The sequence below is a fragment of the Diadema setosum genome, chromosome 16, assembly GCF_964275005.1.
Source record: "Diadema setosum chromosome 16, eeDiaSeto1, whole genome shotgun sequence".
In the NCBI taxonomy this organism is placed as follows: domain Eukaryota; kingdom Metazoa; phylum Echinodermata; class Echinoidea; order Diadematoida; family Diadematidae; genus Diadema; species Diadema setosum.
In genome coordinates, this window is record NC_092700.1 from 10,808,638 (window position 1) to 10,830,672 (window position 22,035).

General features: G+C 38.3%; 1 protein-coding gene across 1 annotated transcript in view; it reads right to left on the reverse strand.

The window, feature by feature from the left end:
• Positions 1-22,035, reverse strand: part of LOC140239999 (gamma-2-syntrophin-like) — a 119,531-nt gene that overhangs the window by 34,147 nt on the left and 63,349 nt on the right. The gene's annotated exons all lie outside the window — the stretch shown is intronic.

The window sequence follows — 22,035 nt, forward strand, 5'->3', positions numbered from 1 at the left end:
AATCATCAAATGTTCTCATAAATCAGGTTATATTTTTCTTCATCTAAAATATTGCAGCACTCTCTACAGCCTTGAATATATGGGGCAGTATCCAACATATGGTGATAGCAGGAAAAAAAGGAAATCATTATGATGCATGTGTTCATCTACTCAAATGGTTGCTAAGCACTGACACCTAGATTCTCCTCTGGTAAAAGAGAAATTTGTAGCAAAAAAAAAAAAAGTTTGCCAGCAGAGATTTCTTGGCACAGATACTTCTTTCTTGGCCACCAGTAAAGTGGCAACAATAAACACCCGTGTGCTGTATATTGTGTCAATTTATCCTCGCCAGAAATCAGGAAGCCAGATTGTTAACACCCATTTGGCACTAGAGCATTGTTTGCCTACTGAGGGAAAAGTCAACAGACGAAGGACCTGGGCGCACAATGCAGAAATAAATCGTGGGCATCTTCGTAGCATGCAGCCAGCAGAACAGGAGAGAAAAATGTGCGTTCCTTTCAAATCAGACCAGTGACAAACAAAATAAAGGACAGAGTAGATCGTGTGTGATCATCTCTTGCCAGATCATAAAGCTTGGCTTCCTTTTTTCATGATGATCTTTTTTCAAATTACTAATATTATGATTACATATAGTAAAATTTGTGGCCAACAGTTATATAAAAACATAGCATACATTCATCTTCAGACACTGCTACTTGACAAAAACAAAGTCACATAAGCCACTAAAGCAATCAAGAATTTGTAAGTTCCCCCACCCCAGCAAATGTGGGACCCACAGACCTTGCAAAAAAGCAGCACATTGCCACTGACAGATGTAATCAACCCGCTGAGGATGGACTGATTTCGCTATAACGCGCATTTCCCAGACATGTGCCCGAGTATTCTCGGGACTTGTCTTGAACGAGATAACTGGTAAACTCAGATCTTACTGAGAAGTCATTCTGGTGTTTATCTCTTGTCCTATGTTGACAAAAAACTCATCACTTACCACGACCATACTGATGAGATGCTGACAAAGTTAAGAGTTCTCAACTGGTGCCAAAATGATGGACCATTTTCACACTGATCGCCAAAAAAATGACAAACTAACCCACGATTGTGCTGACGAGTCCACCAGTCAAGCTCCGAAGGATGCAGATGTATCGGTTACAAATGAGCACATTTCCAAGGAAGCATGACACCGTTTCATCTCGGTTACACCTTGTCGAGAAGCGTCGTGACAAATGAAAACAGAACGGAAGCCTTACAAGGGTCCCTCCTGACCTTAAGGCTAAGTCAGCGAGGCGGTTTATTTTCTGTGCCGCTGTCGCAACTAATCCCCTAGCTCATGATCTGGTTCTTCCTCTATCATCACACTAGAATGAACCCCTCTGCTGACTCTCCGTGATTTGGTTCCACAGGACACAAATTTGGCCTCATTGATGGTAACTGCCCTACCTTTTCTTCGAATGACAATGCGATAACAACATACAGAACGAATAGCCCCTCAAATTTGTTTTTGTGTCTGTTCATATCTCACTAGTCCAATGGTCACAATCCTGGAGTGAGTTTCTTTGATATGGCCTCCACATAATGGTGCTTTTATGGTGCTTAATGATTTTAAGATGGCCCATCAATGGTCACCGACTGGCCATCAGTGGTCATCAATTGACCAGCACGCAGAAAAATCTACACACTGTCCCGCAATGTCTGCTTATTGTGCAAATTGCACAACTGCACTTAAGTCCACCGTTTGTTAATCGTGCCACTTGTAAACTTTCACATGCCGTCCAACTCTTGAAACTCCACAGCAACTCTGTATCATTGTGATCGTACATCCCTTATCTTTGAAGTGATGTGCTGGGCTCACTATTTGTGCTATCAGTACAAATACCCCACAAAGTAGCCATCCTCACACTGCAAAAACCTATTTTCTCTCTGAGAAAACACACACACATACATTATCTTTCCAGTGAGACAGGACTTCATGAATAATGCCAAGCTATGAGAAAAAAAAAAGAGCATTCTGTGAATGAATGAATGAATGAATGAATGAATGAATGAGTGAACGACTGAACGAACAAACAAATGAATGAATTAATGAATGAGTGAACGACTGAACGAACGAACGAATGAACAAATGAAATGAGATGTATACAGACTTCTGCCTCTGTGCCCATGAGCTCTTTTCTACTTTTCGTCCACTTTTGTACCTCCCCACTCATCCCTTTCATTTGCCTCCTCTTGACTGTGTACACTAGAATTGTCATATGGTGAGCCCTGCACCCCTCTTAAAGTACCCCCGTTCCTTCCAAACAAATCTTCTTCGTAAGGACTGACCAATAGATGGAAGAAGAAATGTTTACTTTGGACACTTTGAACTAATCTTTTTGCTTGTTTGTCTCTATACATACTACATTCTTTAATGGTATTTCTCATAATGATAATGTCCTAGCCACAAACACCATATAATTCTGAAAACAATTTTCACAAGGCCCTTCAGTTTTCTAAGATGCTTCCAATAGCACTCTTGTACCAGAATTATATCTGCAGAAAGGGTAATTGTATTCTAGTACGAATGTTAACAGACTTTAAAGGGACTGTACAGTACTGGTTGAAGTGGGGATTCATGTTTTGAACATGCCTAAGTAAGATAATAAGAAACCTCCTATGAAATATGAAAGAGCATGTAATTTTAAGAAGGATTCAACGTTTATTTGATGAAAATTGGTTTTCAAATGGCTGAGACATCCAAATAATAATAAAAAGCGACAGGAAACGCCTTTTATTAGGATCTCTTTGTTTCACCTTGTTTTTGGATATCTCGGCCATTTCAAAACCGATTTTCATCAAATAAACTGTTGATACCCCTTAGAATTGCATGCTCTTTGACATCCCATAGAGTGGTTTCTGAATATCTCACAAAATGTCAAAAGCTAAATCCTCACCTCAACCACAACTGTACACACCCTTTAACAGCATATTACATCAGCACTGGCAAAAGTATGAAATGTATCACCACGTCAGAATAATCACAAGGCCATAAAGTGAAGATTGAATCTGCATTGAAATAGCAAAGAGTTAAAATCTAGGTCTTAGATCTTGCCCTCATTGAGGATTCCTTGAATAGGGACTGTGTATTGCTGACGTTATGCCCATTCACACAAAATCAGGGTTCCCAGCATTTCGAGAAAACAAAATTCCCTGAATTTTTCCCTGATTTTTCCCTGATGAAGTATCAAATTTCCATGATAACCATTTCAACTCATTTCCAGTTTCACATCCAATTTTCATCCAGTTTCATCTCTTGGATGTTCTTTTGATATGCAACAAAATATAACAGAATCTGGCTGTCTACTTTCAATTTTTGGGCCAAACAAAATTCCCTGACTTTCCCCTGATTTGAGGCATTTTTATCAAATTCCCTGACTTTTCCCTGACTGGAAAAAAGTAAAATAATTTTCCCTGATTTCCCTGACGGGCTGGGAACCCTGAAAATGAAAATTCAAATTAATTTCACTCTGCAAATCAAGCAAATAGGACACATCAAAGAAAAAGAGATTCCTGAATGTCCACTCTGTTCACATAGACCTGAAGCATAAAAGAATTGTGATTCTTCTAAAAAAAATGCACTCCTCACTGAAATTTGAATCTCGATAAGAATCTCTGAAGCATTACTTTTTTTTTGTCCATACACAGAAAAATCAATGTTCTCATCGCAATTAGAAAATTGATTTTTGATTTTTTTTTTTATGTCACTTTCTCCTCAGCGAGTGACTGGGCGGCAGCCTATTGTTTTCCTACTAGTTAACTCTTTATGTGCCATGGTGGAAACCCCCTGTGTGCCACATTATTCTGAGACACAAACGTAGTCATGCTTTGAGAAAACATTCTATTTTTCAAATCTGTGTAACATCTACATAGATTTCTGTTAAGCTGGACATGCAGTGCGCAAAGTCGTACAGGAAATGCCAAGCTTTGCTTTGATGTAAATTGTATGACAAATCTATGATTGTTTTTCTTTCAAATGCTAAATTACTGTAAAAGCATGATTTTTGCACACGAAACAGTGACAGAAACTGAGAATTTACACATAAATCCAGTAGGGAATACTGCTTGCTAGTCAATCACCACATAAAATGTACTTTCATTGTACTATAATGGCATTTGGCATTTGACACGCCGTCCACTGAGTCGGGTGTGCAAACGTGGCACATAAAGAGTTAAACTTCTCTCTGTGACAAGGTACATGTACATGTATCTCAACTTTATTCAGTACTGGTCTATGACAGGAGAGGATGCAAAAAAAAAAAAAAATGCCTCCCAATTACCATCCTCATAGACAGCAGTTTGTCTGGCATGTGAAGCTTCTTCCTGTTTATTTCCCCCTCACATTAAGTCTTTCTCCAATCTTCTGCAAACTGTTTGCCTGTCTTCACACAAAAGACCTGACAATTTACTGATTCTGCTCTGACATAATTTGTATTGGAAGTCATGCATGAGTTTTCATCATCCTTTTTCCTGTAGTATGTATTCTGAATTCAAGCTCTTTATTCATACATTTCTTTCTCTCATGCAGTTTGAGTTTGCTTGCTGCATGTGGTAAGTGATATAAAACCCCTTTCTCCTGCCCCCATACAAATCTACTATCCTTTTTGTGTGAAGTGCTTCTCAATCCGTCAGATCCCTTCTTTCTTTCTTTCTTTCTGTCTATTGTGCTAATTTGCCCTGTGTTTAAAAGCATGGCACTGTTCACACTATGAATCAATGAACAAATCCTAATTTGAAAGCCTCTAAGCTGCCGGGCATCGTTTGACAAGAGTTGCGGTAGACCAAGTTTGGTTGGCGAGCACTCGACAGTGAGAGTCACGCATATTAGCAGGATACAAATTTTGCGATTTGAATCATGATCGAAATCTTGAAATTTTTGCCCGTGTGAACATCATGATCGAAATCTTCAGATTTTTGCCCGTGTGAACATAAAAATCCCACTCAATAACACGACAAGCATCGGGATCCAATCCAAAGAAATCATACAATTATTTCTGAATCTTCACAATAATTTGAAAAAAAAAAAAACAGCACAATAATTCATACCCCAAGCCTGTGTGTGAAGGCTGGAGCGAAAAATCTAAAGATTCAAAACAGCGCGTGAACACAGGTTTAAGGGCAAGGGTCACCATTTTGGTAGATTTCATGCATGTCCAGTTTGGTCAACAAATAATCCCAATTGGCAATCATTGGGAAATTTCTGCCCATCTAAACTGGCACAAAAAAAAATCTTGAGATTTGGGATAACGATCTCTATCCCGCTTTTTTGTCTGTGTGAATGTGGCTAACATCTCTGCTCATGACAGGCTAGAAGTCTTTGAGATGAACGACTGGTGTCTCTGAGTTCATTAGCATGTATACTGTAAAACGAGGAATGTCTGCGTGCATTTTCATTTTGCGAATTTTGCAAGAGCCAAGTGTCGCAAAATGAAAATGGACGCTAAAGATCTTGTCTATACTATATACATCGAATGTTAGAGGTAGCTTGCGAAAATTTCATGCTGCGAATAAGGGCATCTACTGCCATTCGTGAAAATTTCATGCTGCGAAATATTGTTTTTTAGGTGATCCGAGAATCCTCTCGGATCACCTATTGTATCTGTACGGATTCTTTCTTTCTTTCTTTCTTTCTTTCTTTATTTCTGGACAAAAGTTGTGCAGAGGTTAGCTCAGAAAGTGCAATGCCTATCAATGTCAAACTTATACCATATATGTATCATGTCCCAAAGACGACAGATCTAATAAAATCATAGTGATCAGTCGACCGTGACGTCACTATGACGTCATTATATGAAAACACATTCTCATTCATATCTCATTAATGGAATGGAATTTTTCAATGAAATTTACGTCACATATAGTTCAAATTAAGCTAAATCTACTCATGTTTTCAAAATTCATCCATACCCTTAAAACGTGCGCGTACGCGCGCGTTGAAATATTTGTATGCTCCAATCGAGCTCAAAAAATTTTTGCACACGTTTCAGACCATTTAGAGCATTTTTTGAAAAATTGAAAAAATCGGACGGACGCGTACGCGCGCGCGCATATACGCATGCACAGCTCATATGCAATAGAAATTTCCCGTTTTTTTACTTTGATCGGATGTCTGAAATGTCAAGGAATATGTCTACCAAGTTTCAAGTCAATCCGACTCAATATGACGTCATACGGGGCCGTCAAATTTGAAATTCCGCGCGCGCGTCAATGGCGATATACAGTGCGACTATGCCAAAAAACCGCCAATTTTAAATCCGATTTTACTCGTCAGGATGGACCGTGACCCCCCATTTTCTTTACATATTTTGAAAGCTGATGAGTTGTTCATGTCATTTCATGGGTTGGCGATGCTGAAAAAATGATTAAAAGATATCAAATTTCTTAATAAAATAAAAAATGTAAATTTTCAAAATGACGTCATCAAATTTCAAGTTTACTCGAGCGTATCTCTCTTATCCTTTGCCGATTTTCACCCAAATTTCATTATGTTGTAGCTTATTAAATGGTCTTTCATAAATGTAATAACACAATTTTGATTGGATGACGGCATCACCTCGTAAAAATGGATTGAAAGTAACCTTGTCAAATTTGACCAGTTTACGTGTTATCTCTATGGGAGTGCAGTTTTTCTGGGAATGAAAATTGACATGACTGTCCTTTTCGAGCACTAGCTCACTTATGCTTCAGTGAATTTCTTCCAGATTTTTGATATGTTGTAGCTGAGACTTTGGGCTATCTGAAGTGTGCCCTTCGTTTTTTCATGCGATGTCGGGGTCACGTCCAAAAACTTGGTTGAAATTAAAGCTTATCTTCGATGTATTGGAATATTTCTTTCTTTCTGCAACTTTCTTTGCAATAACTCAAGAAAAACATACCTTATCACCACCATAATTTGCACATGTTTAGTTCATGTCACGTACATTATTTCATAAAAAAACAACTACTTGATCAGACGCCATCTTGGGTATGTAAATCAGGGTCAAAGGTCATAAATGTTTCATCCTGTATCTTGGTGAATACATGTCCTATCTTTCCCATATTTTGCACACGTAAAGACCATGTTACAAGAATCATTTCACAAAATAACCACTTTTTGCTCAGATGCTATCTTGTCTGTGCAAAGTGGGGTGAAAGGTCATATGTACTTTTTTCGGTATCTTCGTTTTGACGTGTTATCTCTATGGGAGGGAATTTTTCTAGATGTTAATATTGACACGATTGTCTTTATCGAGCACTAGCTCACTTACCCTTCGGAGAATTTTTCTCAGATTTTAATATGTTGTAACTCAGACTTTGCGCTATCGTTATGTGCCCTTTTTTTTCCATATAATGTCGGGATCATGTTAAAATACTTGGTTGAAATTAAAGCTTATCTTCGATGTACTGAGATATTTCTATGTTTCTGCAACTTTCTTTGCAATAACTCAGGAAAAACAATCCCTATCACCCCCATATTTTGCACATGTTTAGTTCATGTCACGTACATTATTTCAAAAAATAACAACTACTTGATCGGACAACATCTTGGGTATGTAAATTAGGGTCAAAGGTCACAAAAATTAATGTTTCATCCTGTATCTTGGTGAATACATGTCTTATCTTTCCCATATTTTGCACACGTAAAGATCATGTTACAAGAATCATTTCACAAAATAACCACTTTTTGCTCAGATGCCATCTAGGTTGTGCAAAGTGGGGTCAAAGGTCATATGTACTTGTTGCTGTATCTTCGTTATAGTGTATACAGATTTGGTACCAAATCTAAATGAGAATCCAAACATCACACGGCCAATGTCTCTGAACACAGATGAAACCTGCATGGTCATGCCTATTGCGATCAGGACTTGAATCATTGATTAAAAAAAAAAAAATCGGATCACCTTAATTTGTCAGTGATGACAAATTACAATCTCTAGTTATAGTAATTACAATTCAAGTGAATATGGCCATTCAATTGCAGTAAAAAAAAAATGATATAATGTCCCATTTTCAATTTCCATAAGCTTACTTGATTAGTCTACCTTCTCTGAGCTTTTGCTTCCTTCAGCTGACTGTCACTGTGCTTTGTTCAAACTTTTACAAATTAATTTCTCTCTTCTTTTTTTCCTTACAAAAAGAAATGACAAAATATGTAAGTCTCTCTGAACTGCTGATTTTCTAACCTAATGGCATAATATCTTGAAATCAATATTTTCATAGTGTTATTCTAGAGAAATTATGAATACTGGATATATATTTGGATGTGTCTCGGGGGTACTGTGGGGAATAAAGCAGAAAGTGTATTCAAAGAAAGAGCATCTCCCTACCTGTATGCACAACTTGTTTATCTGAACTTCCTGCTCCTGCAAACGTCATATTACGAAATGATTTACGATCTTTTCATGGAGGCCGAAAATACTACGGGAGAAAGTAGCCATATGGGCTTTTTTTTTTTCCTTCTTTCTGGTTTTGCTGCCTGCTATTAATCTCTATAGGCCTAATTTAATCAATGCCGAAAATATATGAATGCACAAAAATGACTCACATCAACCAAACGCAGAAATTGGATAAATGAATCGGTATAAGGGGGATGGCATTGGGGCGCAGTGGTAGCGCGGTGAGGTTGACGTCAACCACGGAAGATGCCGACCATTTCTACTCCTCCGCTTGATGACTCTTCCAGTCAAAATGGCAAAGAGGATGGAAAGAAGAGAGGCTTATAGAGCTAGAGAACCAGAAATCCATCACAGCATTTTCTCTCTCTCTCTCTCCACGCTTTTCGACTTAATAACATGATGTAAGTTACATTCACAAGCTTGCCACGCACTTCTGGCATTGTTGGGGGTGCGGTGCTTTTCAGCCAGCCCCGAATGTATGACTTTTTTTTTGTATTTCACTTTCCGTCTTCCTTTTTCCTTTCTTTTCATCTCCTCTATTTGGTCTTTGTTGTTGGATGAGAAGGAGTTATGGTCAACACGATTCAGGTGGCATTTTCTTTTGTGGTGAGAAAAGCTGCCTTGCTAAAATTACCCTACCTGCGCTTGAAAAGGAACCTATCTTTAGCAATATTATTGATAGATGCAGAGCAGTTCACAGTGAAGGTATTTTAGCAATACAGCCATGCCACTGCTGTCAGTTAAAAAATTTGTCATGATATCAATTTCTAAGGTGCAGTCTGGTTTGGACACAATGTTCTGTCACCAGATCAACACATTAAAAAGATTGCACAGTTCCATGTCTCCAAAAATAGCAAGTGACAGCAAAAATGGTATGCAAAATTTTTCATCATGGAATTTCACATATTGACAACAAGTGAAATTTGCCATGCTCATATTTCTGCATGGCAAAATTCATCTATTTTGAATGCATGTAGAGTCTTTCAGCTGACTACAAGTATTGTGCATGTGTTATATCATTACTACAAATCAAATGTTCAGGTAAGGGATGAGGGAGTATAAAGAAGAATTTTCACTTTAAAACTATGTGAACACATTGAGAACATACTGTAAACACACTGCGAACACAATGTGAACAAACTATGAACACACTGCGAACACACTGTGAACGCACTGTAAACACATTGTGAACACACTGTGAACACAATGTGAACACACTGCGAACACACTGTGAACACACTGAACACACTGTGACCACACTGCAAACACACTGTGAACACAATGTGAACACACTGTGGACACAATGTGGGACACTGTGTTCTTTTAGGCAGGGATACTTCTCAGCACTAGCACCACGAGGCAGCATGTGCATGTGTGTAAGTATATACTTGTATATATATATATTTTTTTTTTTTTGGCAATCAATCTCACTCAAAGAACCCCCCAAGAAAACATTTGTAGCAGGTATCGGGGGGGGGGGGGGGTGGGGACAGAGGGAGAGCAACAAAGAAAGGAAGAAAAGGAAAGAGGGCAAGAGGGGAAAAGACAGACATCATTCATACTACAATCTTCATTTTCATTGTAATTATTACAGGATTGTCACAGCATCATTCTTATCATTATTTGTATTATTATTATTACTATCAATTATCAATTACTACTATTATTATCATTATTATTATTATTATTATTATTATCATTATTACTATTACTATTATTACTATTATTATCATCATCATTAACATCATTTTTACTATTCATTTATTTATTATCATTATTGCTATTATCATTATTTTCATTTATCATCAAGATTATTATTATTAGTGCCAGTTCTTATAATCATTATAATATTGCTGCAAATTCATCATTATCATTATCACCATTGTCACTGTAATTACATCATTGCTCATATGAGTCAACTCAGAACCTGGTTACTATTTCATAGGACTACATAGGGAGGGCATTGAGGCAATCTTCTGTCATGAACAGTTGTGAGAGAAAATGTCATACATGTACTCACAAAAATGAGTAGAAATGAGGTTGACTACAGACATGTACGTAACAAAATTACACCGAAGCAGAAAGCGAGCTCCTAGACACATGTCTCAACGACTACAAGTGGCACGCCTTAAACCATTCCCAGGTGAGACATACAACTGTGTTTAGTTGAGACATTAGGGAAGACGGTGAAACGGCACGTTTTGGCAGCGCACATACCCACGACAAACAGAGGCAGAACGTGAGAAAGAAAGAAAGCAAAAGAGACCACTAGAGAGATCTATGAAAAAAAGTTGCCACTGCATACATGTACTGAATTACGAGTTTGCATCCTTTTGAAATGTAATTGCTCCACTTTCTTGAAATATATCTGCGGTTGTCACGGCAACGTGTCATTGTTGCAGCCCACTTTTAAACACTGCCATTCAGAATCAATTTCTCCGGAGAGGACGCGCTGCATTGAGTAACTGGAGCTGTAGTCTACTCCCCCCCAGACCCTACCTGTTTGCAGCATAAGGTGATGAGATCTCACGTAATGCAGGATTTACACACAACCTTTGAAAGACTTTCCTTTTGAAACAAAACCAACAACAATAAAGTCAGAGATTATTAAGCAGAGGGGTGTAGATATGGGGTATGAGATTTCTTTGATTTGTCTCCCTTTGTACAAATGAAAGTTGTAAAATTGCAACTGGCAGTAGATGACAGGTTTGATTCCTGCTGGTTCCCTATTTCTGACACGTATGTTTAAAATGTCGATCAGCAGGTGCGATCTTACAAATTTCATTTGTACAGAGGGAAACAAATCGAAGAAAACTCACTACCATACAATAAAGTCATCTGCACATCATAATTGCCCTGAAAATAATCTTGTCAGATTTCATTTGCCTTTTTTTTTTAATGCTTAGGCAATGTTATGTGCAACTGGTCATTAAATATATGTAGTGTTTAATAAACCTATCTTTCTCACTACGAGTTATATGTAAAAAATGCCAGTAATGCTCAGATCTCACCTTGCACATTACCCTTAAGGCCCCGACAGACTGGAGCAAATGCCCAAATGAATACCCGATGAATTCGAAAATTTGAAGATACGTTCACATCCATTGCTAATACTAGAGTACTTCGTAACATGTTTGACGTTCTTTGTATTCGTTAGCTGGTTGAAGGGATTTGCAGAGATACGCTGGAGACGTTGGACATGTTCAAAATGAAAAATTCACCTCCAGCGTATCTTTGCGAATCCTGATGAATAGTTTGAATGCAAAGAACATCAAACATGTCAAGAAGTATTGTGATATAGTATTAGTAAAGGATGCAAACACATCTTCATATTTTAAAATTCGCTGGGCATTCATTGGGCACTCGCTTTAGAGTGAAGGGGCCCTAAACGCTATAGTACACACTGTTAGACGTGCAAAACGTCTTTATGGCTATGCAATTATGCATCACAAGTCAAACTATGCGAAAAAAAGGGTGATTCTGAAAAATGAAATTAACACAGCAGTGTCATATATCACATTAAATTTGCATTCATGACCGAAACTTCAGACATTTATTGGAGAGCAGGCTATTGAGTGAATGCCATTTCATATTATTCTGAAGTCAGCAAGCTCAGGATTCATGCCTCTTTCTCTGTGCAACCACATACTCCTGGGTCATTTAATTTTTATAGAACCTTCAAACTGCATGAGATGTAATGAAATTGAATAGCTTTCATAAATAGGAATTTATATATCATACTTTCAGAGGGAAGGCCACTATTGAAAAAGATCTGCTACCTAAGCATAGTGCTGCTACACTATGAATGCAGCACCTGCACTACTCATTATGAGAAGTAGTAACTGCTCATCAAAATTACATCATCTTCTCATTACATGAGAAGTATGGAGTTAACTGCTCACAAAAATTACACCAAGTTCTCACTGAATGCTGCCATGACATTTTTCCCCTGTTAGAAAGGAAGGCTTCCTTAACTCTTTATGTGCCATGGTATAAACCCCCTGTGTGCCACATTATTCTCATTGGTAAAAGGTTCTGTTTTTCAAATCTATGTAGCTTTTATAAATTTTTGTTACCCTGGACATGTAAGGCTCAAAGTTGGAGAGGAAATGCCACACTTTGTTTTTTATGTGAATTGTACGACAAATGTGTGATTGCTTTGACCAGTAGCTACATTATTGTTAAGGCATGACTTGTGTGCACTATTTAACAGTGACAGAAACCTAGAATTTACTTGCAAATCCAGTAGGGAACACCCATTGATAGTCAATCATCACATAGAAAACAAGCTACATCATTGTACATAAGACAGGAATGGAATCGCAAGAAACTTTCATTGTACTGTGGCATTTGGCGATTTAACAATGAATTTGGGCGGGATTGTGCGTTTGAGCAGAATATGCAAAGTTGGCACGGCATCGACTTAGTTGGGCGTGCGAACTTGGCACATGAAAGAGTTAATTTTTTCAGTGTCCAAAAATTTGATGATTTTCTTCCAATCCCTTGGAGGCTGTTTGTAAGAAAAGCATAGCCTGTGCCTCAACAATAAAAGATGATTTCTCATTTGGCTGCCAAGTAACTTTATCTTTGACTGCAAACATCCCCGCCTCCAGATGCAATCAAATTTTCATACTCTGTGAAGAAAAACCTGAGCGATGCACATTTTTCAATTTTGCAAACAGTACTGACACTGTTCAAGCAAGGCAGTGAGTCCTATCAGTTTTTTCCATATTTTTTTCTTTCCTTCTAATGCAGTTTTGCAGATCTATTTAAACTCAGTGATATTTTCAATGTGGCAGCCACTAAAGGAAAGAAATCTAATTAACTTGTCAACTATCATGTGCATCTGCTTAACAACTTTCAAATGACAACAAAAGCTGAAAACATATAATTTACCTCTGAAATAGCATTGTATACCATTACTCAAACCTTTGGGAACAGTGATTTACAAAATTTTCAAGGTATGACGTTTAATGAATATATGTAGGTGTGTTGTACCACAAAACATCCTATCATATAAACTTTTCGGAATAAAGCCTAAAATACATTGTATAAGGAGATATCTGTAATTTTCTCAATAAACCGTAACTGTAGACGGTTTAGTCTGCTAATTTTTTATTATAACTATTGTTCACATTTTGTATATTTAACAATACTTAACATCGATTTTACCAATTCAATTTTTACTGTGGTTGTTTCTATCTCTAACTCATGTTTAAAAACAATTTTAAAGTATTAATGCTGGGTTTTTGTTTCATCTGCAAATGGTAAATTATGCCTTTAAATATGATTCTCTAATATCCCCATCCATTTGAGTAGTACAGAGGGAGGGATATGGTGAGTCCATTACAACAGAGCAGAAAAAAAAATGTTGCCCAAATGAATTTACATACATTAACAGAACAAGCGAGACAATGTATGAAATATCATAAACAATGCACTGAGATAAGGATTCATTGTGGTATTTTTTTATTTTCTGACAGCGCAGGCAAAGATGAGTGTTCCAAATCCAGATGATTGGGTTATATTAAAAAAGTGATGAAAACATAATATAATCACAACCAATAGAATACCAATATATAAAAAAATATATAATATTTCTTTCTAACACAAAAATAGAATATTGCATGATAAAAATGTGAAAATGGCACCATCAAGAGTGGTAGAAGATATGGCATCAGTGACAACATGAAACAGCATACCACAGCCAGCAGCAACAAAGTTGTAGCATCAGTAACAACAGGTACAACATTAACTAAACACAACAAGCAGTGTCAAAGACAACATTTCCTTGCCATTAACAAACACAAACAGTTGCCAGCAAAACCAGTAATATCACAGCTTCCACTCACAAGGACAAACACACACACATGTCAGTAAATCATCATCGGCAACAAACAACAGCATTTCCCTACTACATCAGCAACATAGCATCAACAATCACTAGGACATGTAGCGAGAAAAAAAAACAACTAAATCACAGGGCAACAGCATTAGACAATAAAACAGAATCATCTTTCAATAAAGAACAAAAAGCAAAAGACACAATAAAGAGATACACAATACAACATGGCAAAAGCACATTATCCACCACACCCATGACAACACCAACAATAAGAACAAGGTCTATTGGATTACAATAACTACTGGTACACTCTCGCAGAGAAACAGGTGCAATCAGTGCAAGCTTGACAAACACTAGAACACAAGTAATTACTTACTACACTTTCTAGTCATCCTGGCAGCCACTTGCACAACATCACAACCATTCACAACCACTTTCAACATCCCTCAACTCACACAACATCACAACCATTTTTCCACATCCCTCAACTCACACATCATCACAACCACTTTTCCAAACACATCAACTCGCACAACATCACAACTACTTTGCCACATCCTTCAACTCACACGACATCACAAGGATTTTTCCACTCCCCTCAACTCATACATCGGAAGCACTTTTCCACACCCCTCAACTCACATCATATCACAAGCACTTTTCCACACCCCTTAGCCACCACACCCTGATTCTCACCCCATGTGCCAGCCACAACGGCTGCCTTGGCTCCTGTCGTACCACGGGCAAGTTGCGGCTGAGTCGCAGCACGTAGGGCTCGAGCCCCACCGACAAGATCAGGTTGTCGAACCACAGCGTCATCGGCCGCGAGCTGCCGCAGCGCACTGCGTCCCTCTCGCGGAATATCTTGTGGAGGCGGTGCTTGGTGCGGATCCAGCGAAGCGCGCCGATTCTCATGCTGCCCCGAGTGCACGGCCAGTGGGTTGCGAGTGTTGCAATCACGAAAAAAACATCTTGGTGGCAGCAGGCAGGTCCATTGTCAACATGGCAGGCACGCTTGCATACAACTTCAAGAAACACTTCCGCTTTCTTGTTGTTTCATTCCACTTGTAGAGACAATCATCTAAATCAGATACCTTAATTCATCTCATGTTGGTATTGTCACATCATCGTCATCCCAGGTAGGGTAAATATTCCTGCAATGTGATCGCCACAGATGTCAGCAGTTGATCCTATCCACTGCACAGCAACAACACAACATTTACACGTGATTCAATTTCTGAAACAAACCGCTTAATAAAGCTGCCATTGCACTAATGCTTACAAATCTCATGCCTATCAACACTGGTATACCTCCACTGTTGACAAATACAGTATTGCAAGTTACAAGAACATTTATACTCCATCGGAAGTAACAAACGCATAATTTGGAGGCATCTCATGCTCTCTTCTTTGAAATGACCATCAGGCAGATAATATGTAAATGAGACGACACGCAAACAACGGTCACTCAAGCTGAAGCACCAGATGAGAGCGCTTGAATGACGGACAACTGTCGACAAAAAGAGCTGCGTAATTCTGGGGGGAGATTTGACCCAATGCCTGAAGACAGAATGGGATCCAAGGGATGAATGGGAAGAGAGCCTCAAAAAGGGACATAAAAGGGACAAGACCGGTGGAGAAAAACGGAGCAGAGCTGACTGAGAGAAGTGACGTCGAAGGCAAAATCACTCAAACTGAGCTTCTCTGGGCATCCACATACTCTCCTTGGTGGCAAGGACGGCCGTATTGTAAACTGCAATACAGAGACTTTTCATGAAGCTGTTTCATCTGGTAAAACAGCAACAACACCAAAAGAACAAAAAGATATCCATTTCTGACGTGGCACACTCCCACATCACTCACGTTTGGGTTTCTACCTGCTTCCTTTCTGCAGACCACAGTCAGGCAGTTGCGGATCAGCGGTTGCGTTATGTACAATGTTAAACTTGAAAGGCTTGTTCTCTTACCAGATGTTCCTTAATAAGATAAATTTATCCCTCAGGCCTCTCATTGCTATGCCTATTGATAAAACTGCCCATATCTCGCAAATTTCACAGATGTTCATTTTTTAGATGTTCTTTAAAAGTCTACTACATATTGTGTTTTCTCTTCCTCAGACAAGTAACTTCTACATATCACTGTAATTCAATTTACTCTCTGCTACCTCTCCAAACTTCATGAGCGCAAAAGGAGACATTAAGCCCTGGATATAGGCTGCACTTAGCGTCTGCACAGCATACGGCACAAATGTTTTTTTCCGCACTGGATGCATGCAGCATCCAGCAGGACATATTTATGAAAACTAATAAACGAGTGGTAACATTTTCCGCCCTGATTTTTCCTGCAGTCACGGAGCGAGGTCCTCTTGCTTCTGTTAGGGAGGACTAAAAATAGCCGGTGCTGCGAGTCGAGTTTGACCTCAGTATGGATTGCTGGGGCACTTGAACTCAAGGGAAGGAATCGATTGCCTCCAGTGAGCCGCGTTTGACCTCCAGGACGGAAGGAGAAACAAGAAAACATGACGACTAATTTTCGTGCCCATATCAAAAATATCACATTCAGAAATTGCCACTTGTAGAGAGGCCGTGTAGTATCGTCGAGGTCTTGCATTTCGCGAGAGACTATCGTGAGTTCACTCTGTGGAGTGATGGCCCACTTTTTACTGTGCTATGACACAGATTTTCAAACAGTGTGAATTACATGGATCAGATTTAATCTCATCAAAATTGTATCACCTTGATGAGAGCAAGTAACTCTACTCCACCCCCCCCCCTCAAAAAAAAGGAATGAAAATCATGACAGATTTGTATGGAAAGGTACAATATAACACTTCATATTGCTAGTATTGTGTGCTTTCAGACAACACATACTATATATAAGTTAATAATACTTATCTTGTGACTATCCAGACACCCTACTTTCATGCAAAATAGCATGTTTGGTTATTGTCATCCTATCCTAATTAATTTCATTATGATACATCATATGATATCAACTTGTACAATGTGTTATATTGCCCTGTGGTATGTAATATACCTGTATTCTACAGACTTTCAATATATTTAGTGTATTATGAATCTTAGTGATTTTCATTGATTCAGCCCTCGGTTTCCTCTAACAATTCTGATAGACAGTGAATAGCTATTGGGAGCTTTGAAGTTTAAAGGGATGATACAGTATTGGTGGAGATGAGAATTGGGCTTTTAACATTTTGCAAGATACCAAGAAAACACTTATGATATAGTACAGAGCATACCATTTTAAGAGGAATTCGAAGTTTATTTGATGAAAATCGGGTTTGGAATGACTGAAACATCCAAAAACAAAGTAAAACAAAGCGATAGTAACAAAGTGTGGGTCCCACACTTTTATTAGAATCGCTCTTTTTGGGATCTCTCAGCCATTTCAAAACCAATTTTTATCAAATAAACGTTGAATCCTCATTAAATTACATGCTCTTTCATATTTCATAAGAGGTTTCTCATTATCTCACCAAAAAATGTTAGAAACCTGAAATTAGGTCTCAACCAAAACTGTACGATCCCTTCAAGTTGTTTATATTCCCCAATCCAAAAGTAATAAAGGGACTGGTTAATGTGATGTACACAGAGGACAATATTAGCTAAAATGAAAATATTAAGGCATCTGTTGTAATTATATGCTAGGTAATTTACAGGTGACCTTATTACTTTGTAACAAACTTATGTCCAATGATTACACATGTGTCATGAAAGACAAGAATCATCAACCACATTTGTCAGAGATGAAAGTGAAAGAGTAAGATTCCAACACACGGCTAAGAATTCTAGCAGCATTTTAATCATGGCTGCGATAGTGATACCAAAACAACAGCAACGAAGCAATGCCAAGTGTTAAAAACAACCTTCTGATAACCCAATTAAATCCCATCAGGTAAGATGAAGCATGCGCTGCACACTGACTCACAGTAGGTGTAAGGTGTATTCTAAATCGTAACAATGTTGTTTTGGGCGGGCTGGCGGGGTTGAAGAAAACAGAGGAGCATGTAGTGACCAGGGGGGTGTATGTGAGTGCGAAGACGAGAGATGTGAGCGTTGGCCCGGTCGAGGGGTGGATGCGGGGGAGAGGAGAGAAAAAAAGTAATATCCTCGACGCCTCTGGGCGCAGATGCCGATACACTAGACAAGAACAACTCTGCAAATGATGCCCCGGCGAAAAAATGATTGATTAAAACAGATAATCCCAACACCAGTGAGAGGCCACTCAGGTTGGCTTAAAGGGACATTTCCACGGTTGACTGAAAAAAAAGGAGAGCAAATAATGTAAGACTTGATATTTGACTCTAAAACCCACACCGGGAAAACTGTCTTCGCTGGTCATGCCTCGCCACCAGTACACTTCACTGATTAATTCTTCATCAAATTTTCTGTACTGTGAGTTGCATAGAATTCTTTGGAAATTGATATAGTCCTCTGTACCCATAACATATATATCAGCAACAAGTTGAGGGAATGTGTACTTTTCTTCAAAAAATGAAATTTTGTAGAATTCTCCTTATGTTTTCCTTATATTGTTCTACACATCTGACATCACAAATCACATTTAGTCTTCTCATCCAGAAGAAGCTAAAATTCCTATCTTTTGAACAAATTGTCCTATTTTCCTTGAACTTTCACTGATGTGTTCTGCTTTGTAAATATTGCTGCCTTCACTCAATCCACAATGTACATTAAGGTGAACTTGTCCTTCAAAGGGTGGTACTGTGCAGGTGCAGGGATTTTCAAGATGAGTGGGTGTAGCGGGCTGGCTGTGGTGCCACACAGCTATTAACCCATTGAGGACGGGCTGATTTTTGCTACAACACGCATTTCCCATAGAAACCTGCCCGAGTATACTTGAGACCCGTCCTCAACGGGTTAAAGGAAGTTTTACACCCTGCCCGTTATCTCTTTTTCTGCTCTTGTCTTTAGTGTGACAACCTTAGAAGTTAATGCTATATCACTTCATGGATAAACAATCCTACAAGGAGTTAATTAGTATGACTTCATATCTACAGCTGATGACTGAGTGGGTTTCCCACCCCTGGGATTATTGCTACAGTCTGTATACTGCATCAGTACATGGACAACGGATGATACAGTCGACTCTTGTTCTAACAAAGTCCTCGGGACCAGCACTTTCTTTTCTTATACAAATTTTGTTATAACTTAACAAATAAACGATGAAGAATAGAAAGAGGATAATGTTGGTCCCTGAATTTCTACTTCGTTGTCAGCAGAATTTCGTTATAACTATGTTTGTTATAACGGGAGTACATTGTATCTATAAGCATTTTCTGAATTCATGTTGTACATTCAGATGAATAACTCTTTGGTGGGTTGAAATTATCAGGCAACATCATTTAAGAGAAGCCAAGTACTCTCTTGAAAACCTTCACTACATGCTGAATATTCACAATCACAGGGACAATGATGGTAGTACCACTTTTACTACTACCAGGAGAAGTCATTGTTACCAGTAGTAACACTACAACAAACAGTCACAATGATATATCAACAATGATTATATTACCACCATTACTACTGCACTAATGGCAAAAACTTACGATACATCCAGACATTGTATTATCCGACACCACGGTAATTCCAGTTGTGTAAATATCTATATCTGTCATTCTATACGCATGAGAACTACACAGACCTATCTCACTGAGTATGGGCAAAAATTGCCAAAGTGTGACACAACAATGTAGTAATGCTTAGTACCGATAATTCACATTTTACCTCAGATTCAGATCTATCAAAAATTTCACTGCATAAATTATTTTAAATGTTCATGTTTAACTTTTTACCATACAATACAATTTTTTTTTCCTTGTTTGTCATTATTCTCTTTGTCATCTACTCTGTACAAAGATGTGCTGTGAATTATGTGTATGAGTAGGGAATTTAATAGTCAAAAGACGTCACTTATTCCATTATGAAAATCATGCTTGGAATTACAACATGATTTTGCAATAACTTTTAGTGGACGGGTTAGCTTAAGGTATATTTTTCAAATATCAGAGAGAAGAATTCACATAATTTTGCAAAATTTGTAATTTTCAGGACTTTTTGCTATTTTCACTTGAATTTTCATCCTCTTGAAGATGGAATTCAGAGCAACAAAAAATAAGTGTCGGGTAACGCAAAAGATTCTCTCTTATACTTATGGTGATAATATTCATTGGACTCCTGAGATTCTAAAATCTACATTCCCACTGGTATCGTCTGGTGAGGGTTCTTTTCTGAGATGACCTTTTCACTAGATAGTCATTAAAGCTCCTACCTAGTGTAACCATGGCTGCATTTAGCACATTTACAACTTTAAGTTCATTCCACTGACAAGCTTGTGATTATGATTTCTGACAATTACTCACTATAAAACACCAAAAGAAAAAAAGAAAGAAAAAAAGCCCCATCCAATAACCAGATGTACCGTATGTCCCCCTAAAAAATTTACAATGGGACCCTCTGCCATAATAACTTTAAAAAGAGTGAATCAATCTAAATACAAATTCAGGGTATGAAACTTTAACTCATTGCCCACATCTTACAGAAAACCCCATTTGATATGCTTCAGTGGTCAAAGAGAAATGAGGAGTTTTGTAGAGAATGTCAGAAATCTCTTCCCTCCAAGTTCTGTCCACTGTGTTCACACACAAGAGCATCGAAGTGCTAAACTTGGAAGAATCAGACTCATGACATGCTTTACAACAATCTACATTTCTCTGTGACCACTTAACCAAATTGAATGGGGTTTCTGCAAAATAGAGCTACGATGTTACATTTGAAGACTCTGAAGTAGCATTTAGAAGTTTAATCATATTTGGTGATATCAATACAAAAATCTGATTGTAATTTTTTTGGGGACATACTGTACGTACACAATAGTGCAGTTGAACCCATGACCTTCATAACTCTTGAAAGATAATGGAAACAGAACGAGAGAGGGAGATGGAGGGAGAGAGAAAAAAAAATGACTGAGAGAAATTCATCAGGCCAGCTTAAGTGGTAATCCGGCCAAGTTCATGCGAATTTCATTTCAATTGTGCAGATGGACTTGAGGGGAGCAATTAATTATCCCCGTGCCTTTATGAATGCATTAAACCAAAATGAGAACTGAATAATATATATTCACACTCACTGAACCCAAATGAAAACAACTCTGAGCCACAAAGATACAATCACAACCAGACTCCAAATAAAGTTGCTTAGCAACAAGAGGAAATACGACAACATTCCTTTGTTCTTGAAATGATTGATATTAGACCGTGCAGTGACTACAGGAAAAACTTCAGAACCACATTTTGCCTCTTTATACGTTGCAAGCTTGCAACATGCTAGCGATCAGATGGTGATGAGCTTGCGCCAAGATTGACAGGGAGCTTGCAGCAAGCTGGTAATAAGCTTGCAGCGAGCTCGCAATTACATCAGTTTTCTTGCACCCTGATTGGCTGGAAAGAAATTAGAAATTTACATTTTTGAAACCACACCTACTTGCAACAAGCTGGCTGCAAACTTGCTGAGCGCTCACCACTCATAATTTTCAATAACATTGTGTGGTGGAATTGCTACCTTCATTGCAGCAAGCTGGTAATAAGCTTGCAGTGAGCTCGAAATTACATTAGTTTTCCTGCACCCTGATTGGCTGGGGAAAAAAAAATACTAATTTACATTTTTTGGAACCAAACCTACTTGCAGAAAGCTAGCTGCAAGCTTGTTGACCACTCACCACTCATAATCTTTAACTCTTTATGTGCCATGT